The 11035-nt window shown below is 37.0% G+C and overlaps 1 protein-coding gene across 2 annotated transcripts in view; it reads right to left on the bottom strand.

Annotated features, from left to right (window-relative positions):
• Positions 1-10533, bottom strand: part of LOC133626363 (heat shock protein HSP 90-alpha A2-like) — a 69598-nt gene extending 59065 nt beyond the window's left edge. Inside the window, exon 1 of one of the 2 annotated variants that reach the window (XM_062004914.1) lies at positions 10455-10533. The gene's annotated coding sequence lies outside the window, so the exon portion shown is untranslated. Of the gene's footprint in view, positions 1-10436 lie in introns of both variants that reach the window. The other variant, XM_062004915.1, reaches the window with a different exon arrangement.
• Between the last annotated feature and the right edge of the window lie 502 nt (positions 10534-11035).

Genomic DNA, 11035 nt, shown 5'->3' with positions numbered 1-11035 from the left:
TAATACAAACACCACCTTATGTCCCATTCCCTCTAATGATAAAGTCCTTGCTAAAGCCAGAAGCCATGAAGACAATCTACAATACCTAGTTATCACAGAGTTTTGGAGACTTGGCGTAAGTTTTCAATGCACACATTAGGAAAAATTTTTAAAAAAATTATAATTTTTCATTCATATTTTGGTTTCGTAATTTATTTTCAGTCCTGCATATCTAGCTAGTATTAATATTTTTCTGATTTTTTAACTTTAAAAAAAGAAGTTCAGACATGTAATACTGTCTCATTAGCAGTATGAGCCCAGAACTGCAATTTACCAAACCCTAGGTGTGAAGGACTCATATAGGCCAAAATATATAAAAAAAGAAAAAAACAGCATTCTTCCTCACAAATATTTGACCATTGATTGCACCAGACGCTTAAGTGTCCTTCCAACACATAGAAACTCAGAGAAATTCAGACATTCCCTTCCACAGAATGGAAACACCTAGGCCTCCACCGTAATTAGCACCGAAGGCATGCCTTTAAGGGGTTGTCTGAGATTATACTGTTACAGCAATCTAATAATGGCTATAATGCATCAGTTGGAGTAAAACAACAGTGTGCAATATGAAGTGACAATTCCTCAGGATACAGCTGATACCCTCCTTTCAGTGGTCTCTGAATTTAATAAGCCTCTTCCAAGAAATCTTGCAGTGAAAGCACTAAAACCAAGAGTCGTCTGGAGCTCTGGAGGACAGGTCTCAGTAAAAGACAACAGGGCTTCTTTGTCTGAGGCTGACCTGACAGCAGGTCTGCTTTCCTCCTTGGAAAATCTTGAACACGAAAGAACATTTTTTATCCAAACCTGGAAACCTTCTCTCCTTGGTTTTGATTAAAAAAAAAAAAAAAAATTAAAAATTTTTTTGTTTTGTTTTTGTTAAATCGCTGCTTATTACATGAGACCAGAGACTGGCAGGTTTCATAAGTCTGAATAGTAAGTTGAAGCAAGACACGTAATTTTTTTAAGAAAGTAAAATGCCAAAATCTTAATGTTGGTTTGTTGTGTTTTTTTTTTTTTCCTGAAGGCTTAAATAATGCAACTCTGCCAAACTGGAGATGCCCTATGTTTCAAACAATTCACTTTCATCATATGATTCATGTATCTTCTTATGTTCCAACTCTCTTCAAAGCCAGATTCACTGCTCTATCAACATCCTTCAACTACTCCCATTTCTTTTCCCTATTTCTACACATCCTTCCTTCTTAAGGCAGACATCTCTTATTCTGCACTTTTCCCCTTTTACAAGAATGGAGAAGACTTGTGCTTGAAGGCTGTCTATGGCTATGTCCCCATAAAACATGACAAACCAGACAGGAAGTCAGGCACTGTGCAGGCAAACTGAAATCACAAGTATTTGAGAAGACACAGATGCAAATATTATGTATGTTACATAGTTTGCACACTTCCATTTAGCAGTAAACCTGAAAAATCACTCTCTACGTAAGAGACTGCTAGATGAAAGATCATGCTGTGCTACTGATGGTTCTCAATTTTGAGATTATGCTTCAGATAGAGCCTGTGATTGATCTGTGTTTTTTCCTAGAAACTGAATAGTAACTCTGGGTCATTTTGTTATTGTCTTGCAGTTTTATCAAACTGAAAAACTCCTTGTTCTCAATAGAAAACGTATATTTTTATATAGATGCTTCCATACTTTCTCTGAAGCATCCTGTTTCAGGTACTTGTCTTCAGATACAATTCCTTTAAATCAAATGCACATCAGTACATGTTAAGTGAAGTGTTAAGAAATTCACAGTCAATATTTCCACTTTGACTGGTCCATAGAGACAGTAACCTTTGAGAAAAACCATGGAAATCCTTTTATTTCTATCTTATATTATGCAAACCAACATTTCAATTCCAAACTTGAATTGAAAATTTAGACACTCTCCCAGGTCAATGAGGATGTTTGATTATTAAGAACAATACAAACCTAACACTTGAAACCAAGGGGAGTACAAGATTAGTTCACAGCTTTCATACATTTTAATGTGAAATCAGTTCCTATGATTGAAAAGCTTAGAGCAGGGCTAGTGTTTGTTTGATTTACTGAGATGAAAACTCCAGGAAGATAAAACTGCAGATATTTGAAACTTGAAGGTGGTGGTGTTTTGGAAGTGGCAGATATCCAAATTTCTCTTCTCAGTAGCAGTTGAGCAAATATACAGCACTATGTTGCCTAAGAAAAAGACCAAGAATAGTATTGTTTTGTGGTATGAACAAAGACTACAGACTCTCCAAATATTTCTCCTCCAGCTGGATAATTGATGTTACTCTCATCAAGGACTTGTCGTATCTTCTGGTGAATAATATAATCTACAAGAGTAGAAAAGTTTTCCATGATGTCAATGCGCAGATAATGAGCCATGTTAGCACACAGAGCATAGTTCCTTGACTATTGTAAATTGAGAACAAATGTCCTGGTAGGTTGGTCCTGGGGCACAGAAAGAAAGTTAAGACTGAACTATTAATACTGTTGATCAGTCTTGGCTCTACATCCAAGATGATAGTTGCCAACCAGGATTTCATTGCTCAACATAATAACAATAATTTAACTCGCATCAGATACCGCAAAGAAATTAAGATATACAGGACAAAACTCTGACAGTAACATAAAATGATAAAATGAATTAAATAAATTGGACCTTTTATCTGTTAATGAAAAAAATTCTCTCGTTACAAACATAACGTACAACCACAATGTCTGGAGAGAGCCAATGAGAAATCACAGAAATACAACAGACTGACACAGGACATCAGACAACTGACATCATGATATGATTTGTTTAGCATTTCCTTATTAAAAAAAAAGGAAAATGGTCTGGTAGCAGGTATAGTAATAACTGCTGCAGACACTTGGTGTCAATTGGTTAAAATTTTAAGTCAACAATCCTTGGTGTATTCAAACAATGTTATAGACATATTTTCAAGTATGTATAACTGTAAAAATATGTGCACTGACTCTGACTGTGAGGTGTTTGTTGCAACATGACTCGTGACTTTGTTCAGTATAATTTCAGTGTCTACCTGGTTATGAGTAACTTTTGCAACCTGGATTATTTTTTTCAGATTTTCTTGTTCTTTATATATGCTTTCAAACGAACAGAACAGTTTCTTGGTTTTTCACCCTTTTCCTAGGAATTTCTTAAGTATTAGGCACATTCATTATGGGCCAATGGATAAAAGTAGCCACGTATTTATTGTTCAATGGCCTTGAGTTATATATTCAATTATTATTATCATTAAAATCTAATGCAAATGTGATCTTCAATCTGAGAGAAGATTTAGATGCCTAGCATGTTGCTTACAAAATTCACAAAACTCACCAAATGGAGAGGGAAGAATAGATGTATCTTGCCATATTTTGAGAAGAAATGTGCCATATTTTGTCAAATACACATTTCCTTATTTTGTGTTGCACTAGGAACCTAAAGAACACATGTAAATGTGTAAAGATCGAAAATTTTGTCTATAACACATTACATATTAGCCTGGATCAAATTATATTGATTCAACCAAGGGCTTTTATCTCCACCAATTTAACTAGACACTACTATATGTCACTCCTCTGCATGAAGGATCAACATTCAAGAACTCTTTCTCACACTTTGAAACCTCTACATTCACTTCAACAAACCTATCTCAATTTTTATCAGAGGGAATCTGCAAAATATTTTATTGTATAAAATAATCTGAAATTGTTAACATATGACAAATATTCTGGATTTCCTTGCACTATCTTCACTTAAGGCTTAAACTCTATATGAAAATATGTTTTGTCTGAGGCATTATCTTTGCAAGGAAGAATTTTCCATATGGAATCACTAGATTCTATCCAATTCGTATTAGAGATCACAGGGGGTCACTCTTTACTAGTGGAGACTCTCCAAAGTCCACCTTACAAGATAAGGACTGAATCTCAGAAGGCTAATGTAGGACAATTTTGGCTGCTGCAAAAATATTACCTGTCACGCCATGATTACTACAGGAGTGAAAATCATCTGATATTGCAAAAGGAATTTAAAAAAATTCATTGTAGCTACTGAAACTGGAATTTGCCAGAATATTATGGTTAATTTTTCTACCTGTGATGAAAACTGGCAAAATTTTAATGATCATAGGATATCTATGGCCATAGTTCATCTCTTCTACTTTCTGCTGCATCAAGTCTTTAACAAATAACAAAGAGATCCTAGCTTTCCTGTACCACTTTATGTACCACGTGATTTAATTGTATCCTGGAAGATTAATCCTTTGGGAATTACACGGTTCTTTTACTCAAAAACCTTCCAGACTCTATAACTAGATGGATAATGAGTTGCATGAGAAAGACGCACCAATCTCCAGGATTGCAACGGTCAGAAGTAAATCATACACTCCTGCTGGTCTATAGTTGCTTCATCTTATACACAAACAAGACTTAGAAATCTGCACAGACACTTCCTGTATGAAAAACAATATTTTTGTCAAATATTACAAACTTGACTTGTATTCTTCTTTATACACAGCCTCAGGGGGCCAGATAATCCAACTTGTTGTGATTCAGCAGGAAGCTGTTGGACATTTTCAAGGCTTCATGGAGGCTGTTTTTACATAGCTTCCCATGTCTTTCGGATTGTAGAGATGATTGTCAGAAATGGCTTCTGATGGAGAGGGGCTCTGGTAACAAGGCAAAGTCTCAAAGCAGACAGAGTAAAACAAAAAAATCCATATCCTTTCAGAAATATCAGTGCTTGGATGTTTTTCTGCTTCCTGTACATTTAAACATTCTGTACAAGTGAACCTTTTGTACATTCCTACATTCCTCTACCTCTCCTTGAACTGATGAGTTACTGTTCATCTCAGTTATTTACAGAGAACTGGAGCAGAGAAGTGCAAGCTAAAGGAGCTATAAAAATCTAGGTGGAGACCTTGATATTCAGTTAGTATGCATCTGACTGGAATGTCTACACTTTTTCAATTACTTCTTCAGAGAAAATGCAAGGTTGCTTACAAACATGAACTATACAGCATATGGGAAAATGGCCAGTTAAAATATGGTATATCCAAGTCTCTCAGAGGATTCTTAGCACCTTTGTTCTTTCAGAAGGACCTATCTGCAGGAAATATAGCTAAGGGTGTTTAACTGAGTTACAGATGAAGGAAGGAGAGGGAATACAGATGGAATGATCTTTAGTACAAAAAGAAATAATGCATCTTTTTTAATTAATCTACTAAGCATTTTTTAAAAAAAAACCTTTATTTTTATTTTAGCAGAAAGAAAATATGTCCATATTTTTAAAAAAAGATTTGCAGCCTTTTCAATATCATTTCTTTGCATCTGGAGTGTCTCTTACCGTACTTGTATAACACTTAAGGCAAGGAAGACCTCATTTTAGTTGGAGTCTAAGACAACTCTTGAAATCCAAACAAAAAGGCAACATGCCTCAGGAGAAGCAGAATAAAACACTATGAAAATTTTGGCCAAATAGGTTGCCTTATAAGAGTAAAATCAGTAATCATAGAATTTACTTACTTGTAAGTATCACCTTATATAGTTCTATAAAAAGAAAATACTATGTTTTGCTACTTAATTCTGCTTTAAATATATATTATAAATTACTCCAATGTTGACATACCATCATTGGTAATTTCGTCATATTTATCTGAAACAGAAAGAGACATGGCTACACTTTCTCATACAAATTACTCCTTTTCCGTCACTTTTCCCAACTATTTGGTTTTCCAGTTTGATTGCATGTGTTTCAAGCTAAACATAAATTCCGTTGTTATCTCTGCAGCAATAGTTGCTAAAAATCTAATCCAGCTCTCATCCTGTCCAACCTTAATTGCTATAAGCTTTTTATCTTTTCTTCCCCTTGCCCGTCTTATCCTTCCACAACTGCTGTGTGCAAGTCATGAGAAAGAATACAGATAAAACCATCTGGGCATATTAAAGATGCTTGTTAAAAAGCAGTGTTTTTCTTCTCTTTAGTATAAAACATGACAAAATCAATTTCTAAAACTTCACATCTTAAAGTGATTTTGAAGCTTGGAATCCTTTAAGTGATGTGTGAATGGCAGAATGATATCACGTTGTCAATCAGTTGCTCACTGTTACAAACTCCATTTTCCATGCTGCTTCAAAAGCATAGTATAATCAACAAGTAAGCCTTTAAAATGTAAATTAAACAAAGTGCACCTTCAGATTGAAACAAGTCTTTTTTTTCCCCACACACCAAGACCAGAAAAGTCTATTCCATCACAGCCACTTAGAAAGCATCACCAAGTGACTGGGGGATTTCAGAGGTCATTTTACCCATATGCACCAGTACTGAACCCCCCAGCATTAATTTCTAAGACTTTTGATTATTTAATTGAACTACAATTTGTGTACCGTCTACACAGAACAGATAAATTTTGAAGTAGCATTGAACTCTTACCATCTGATCCATATTCCTTGCTTCACAGAATATAAAAATAAAAAAACCCAACACTAACAACAGAATACTTTTCTTATAAAAAATGTGGGAGAGAAAAGCTTGTTGCTCTCTTGGGGAGAAATCAGAAAGGCTAGCCAGAGCCATCTTAAAAAGCTCATAGCATTGATAATTGTGCTGAGGGAGAAGCAGTCCGTTCTGGGCTTCTCCAAGTCACCTCCTATCTCATCAGCCATTGCCATGGCCCATCGAGGGGAAAATTACAGAATCACAGAATCATAGAAAGCAAGTGAAACAAGGGTAAATGCAAAGTCCTGCACCTTGGGAGGAACAACCTTATGCACAAGTACAGGCTGGGGGTGATCTGCTGGAAAGCAGCTCTTCTGAGAGGGACCTGGGAGTCCTGGTTGATAATAAACTAACCACGAGCCAGTAATGTGCCCTCGAGGCCAAGAAGGCCAACGGGGTCCTGGGATGCATCAAGAGTGTGGATAGCAGGTCAAGGGAGGCTCTGTTCCTCCTCTGCTCAGTCTTGCTGATTATTCTGTGATAGAATGGTAGGGGTTGGAAAGGACCTCTAGAGATTGTATAGTCCAACCGCCCTGCCAAAGCAGGTCCACCTAGATCAGGTCACACAGAAACGCACCCAGCTGAGTTTTGAAAACTTCCAGAGAAGGTGATTCCACTCTTCCATTTCAAATTCAATGTGTTCATGGTTTCTAGGGCCAGAAAGGATTAACAGGTCCATACTTCTTTTCTTCACAAGAATTTGTTCAAATACATGACAAAACATTTCCCTCATTACTTGATGTTACTAATATATTAAAAATCTCTTCCTGTTTCAAGGCAAGGAATGATTTTAAGCCTGAAATCTTGTTCAGTAAACTTTTAATTTACCTACTGCCAGAAAACTGCTTCTCGTTTCAAGGTTGACTTTATGTAGCTTCATTTTTCCAGTGCTGGGTCTAGATTTTCCTTTCTATAGCTGAATATCTAACCCAGGTAATCAAAATGGCCGCTGAACTGTCTCTGCCAGCCTGAATATGTTTCCCAGAATAATTTCCCTTCCCTAAATTATTTTCAGTGATCTTTTCCATGGGCCCTCCACACATGTAAGTACCAGAACTGGATACTGTATTGAGACAAGACTCGGAAATAAAACTTCTGATCTGGGGACTACCATTTTCAATCACATAACAAGTAGTGCTGTTAGAATGAATCAGAAACAAAGGTGGAAAATCATTTTTGTCCAAATTGTATATGAACATTCAGGATACTTTCACATTATATGTTAATAGATCTCAGTTTAACTTGTCTTTACACTCAAAGGTGGAAGCTTAGCCCTGGATTAGAGAGTTACAGTGGAAATCTTTCTTCCCAGGCTACCTAACCTTTTAATTTTTCATTTCCAATATCCTCTAGTGTGTGCAGTGCTATAGTCTTGTGCAGCTACAGGAGCTGAAAGTCACTGAACCTATTACGCTAAAAGCAAGTGTAAGCACAAGTTTAATAGAGCATACAGATAAATTAAGTTGAATTAGGGTCTGGTATTTTGGCTAGGTGAAAATTAGGATGGAAATATGAGTATGTGGAAGTTTAGTGCTACAAATGCTGAACAGTGAATTCACAGAGTTGGAAAGGCAGCAGCCAGAAGTAATTATGGCACTTATGGAAAGTTTACTGTAGTCTCAAAATGCAAATTATTTCAACAGATGACAGAAGGAAGAAACCAAGCTGAGCCCTGCACAGAGCGAAGATGTGCTAAATGCTCACGGATTTAGAGCTACTAAAGCAAAGGTGGGAAGTTTGACTTTCTAGTATTGCCCCATAATCTGCAAATTTTGTCATTTTGTCATATAAAACTGAACCCAAAGATTTGTCATAGACTTTTATACAGTTAAGACAACAGTTGTTGCCTTTAAAAATAAGATACATCCTATTATAACACCAGTCATAAGACATCTTGTCTAAAACCACCTATATTTGGAGCATAAAGACAACAGAAAGCCTGCAGAAACAGGACTGGCTTGAAGAGATTATCCTCAGGAAAACAATAGATGCTATTTTTTTACCAAATCACCAGCATACTCATTAGGTTGAAGTGTCATTTTCAGAAGAATGGAAAGAAAAATACGAACAGCAGAGTCTGTCATGAGGCTTTTTTTCTTCTCACAGCTGCTAAATGCTTTCTGCACATCAATGACGACCCAGGAGAACAGCTGCCAACTCCCAATCTGTCCCATGCATGACCAGCTAGCAAGCAGAATATTTCTTAGCAAAAAAAAAAAAAAAAAAAAAAAATTGCAGAAAGGAAAATTCTAGTAGTCCTTCAACAGTTGCAGCCAGTTTAAATCCATTCCAGCAGTGGTACAATGCATCAACTGGAAATTGCCATTAGTAAGAACTCATGTTACAGCTCACAGACTATAAGATTTATCAAATCTATATCCCTTAATGACCAAATTATATTCTCTGGGTAAATTAATAATTCAAATGGTCAAAGTGACAAGAGAGTAAGTCAAACTCAAGACCCTTACATACCAAACACATCTTTTCATAGGATAAAGTAGCCTTTGATACTGAACAGCATTGTCTCCATCTCTATATCCACTGTCGCAAGCAAAGACAACAACAAAGTCTGACCACAGTGCGTTCCAGTCTCTGCTTCAACCTCATACCTTGAGTTAAATTTCATTCACTGATAGAGAAAGGATTTGTTCTACCTTGACCTAGCCTCATATATGAACCTGATGCCCTGGGCTAAAGACTGTCAGTCCCTAGCAGCACTCTCCCCTTCTTCTCAGCTCATCTTGTTCCTTCCCTGAGGTTGCTGGGACCAGGCCCTTGCTGGTGAAGGTCTTTTCCCTGCCAGCCAAAGGGTTGCCCTCAGCTCCCAGCCCTTGCTGCTTGTTAGCATTGTGGTCCATGCACTTCACAAAAAAACTGCTGGATTTCATTTTCTTAAACAGCCTTTTCCTTTCAACTTTGGAACTCCATTAGCTTTAGACTATGAATGGTTCAGGACTGCAAGTTTTTTAGACCTTCTAACTGGAATACACATAATTTGTAAAATGAATTAAAGTAGATATAATTACACAACTCTTTGCATGGATTCCTTTGGGAGCTAAATCACTCTATATGTTTTAAAACTTTGCACTTTTCTAATGATTCTTAGCCACCAAATTGACTGTATATTCTGTAAAGCCCATGCTAGTGGGCAGATAATAAAATTCTTAGGGGAGATCAAGTGGGTGTTTCTTTTTGCTTCCAGTATAAAATGTAAGCTGCAAGACATTTAAAGATTCATTTTGTGGTTTCTTAATCAGCCACTTTCACAGATTTCTTTTACATAAGTTTCAGCAATGCTGTCCTGGCATGGCATATAAAGCATGTTCAGAGACATAAACTAATTTGAAGTATGATTCTTTGAGTCTTGCTTCATTAGTTCTTGCTAAGACTGATATTTCACTTTACATGTGACTTTCAAACATTGTTTATCATTAATCGACTGGATTACCTCGGGCAACATACCAGCTTCATAGAACAATTCAAAAATCAAAAGATCAGTTTCTGTTGTCTCTCCTATCCTTGCAGCAAAAGCAGGAAACCTAGCTCTCTAATAATCTTCTACACTTCCTGCAGCAAGTTATACAAAGGATCACCCATGTCCCCTTCCTTCCCTGGAACAGATGACCAAAAATGTGTCATGAGGTTCCTGATGACAATATTATTTTTTGCTTCCTATCATTGGAAAAGTAAAACATGTAGTTTATCACCTAGCATGATGTGGTAGTTTAGCCCTAACTGAACAATAACCAAACCACCCAGTTACTCACTCCTCCCCAACTCCACAGGATGAAGAGGAGAATCAAGAGAGTTCTAGAACTTTCTGGGTTGAGATAAGGACAATTTAGTAGAGCAACACAGAGAGCAGGCAGTTACAACGACGGCCAAAGGACACAGAAAAACGAGCAATACCCAGTGTTAACTGCTCACCGCACTCAGCCCGACGCTCAGCCGCAGTTACCACACCAGCCGCAGCGCCACTACAGCCCGACCACTGCCCTTGTATCCTTAGCGCGATGTCATATGGGATTGACTAGCCTGGCCACGCCCTCTGGCGGCGGCTGGGGAGAGTTAACTCTATCCTAACTAAACCCAGGACACATGAGGAGCAAGAAAAGGTGTTCAGTGTAAAACCATTTCCAACACGAGAAAGAATTAGTGCATTACACTGTTTGGCCTCTTCTCTAACACATAATTTCATCCTGGAACCCTTATTTTAAGTCTGAAAACTTTTAATTAAAATGTTTGGGTAATGTCCATGGGTGAAATAATTTCTGAAGCTTCAGACACTGATGCACTCAACATTTGCTTCTATGGTGTTGACTTACTTTAGAATTCAAAAACTTTAAGTGTCTGATCATATAATTAACCTAACACTAATCTGGTCAGGTAGGGAGGAATGAAATAGTCATATATGACCTATATACCACAAGAAACCAAAATAAACAGCTTGAATTTTACATAACAAATATTTTGTCTGTAGTTTGAAGACCAGATCAAGAATCGGAATG

This window comes from Colius striatus, chromosome 11 (genome assembly GCF_028858725.1).
Source record: "Colius striatus isolate bColStr4 chromosome 11, bColStr4.1.hap1, whole genome shotgun sequence".
In the NCBI taxonomy this organism is placed as follows: Eukaryota; Metazoa; Chordata; class Aves; order Coliiformes; family Coliidae; genus Colius; species Colius striatus.
This window is presented reverse-complemented; position numbering and strand designations above follow the sequence as displayed.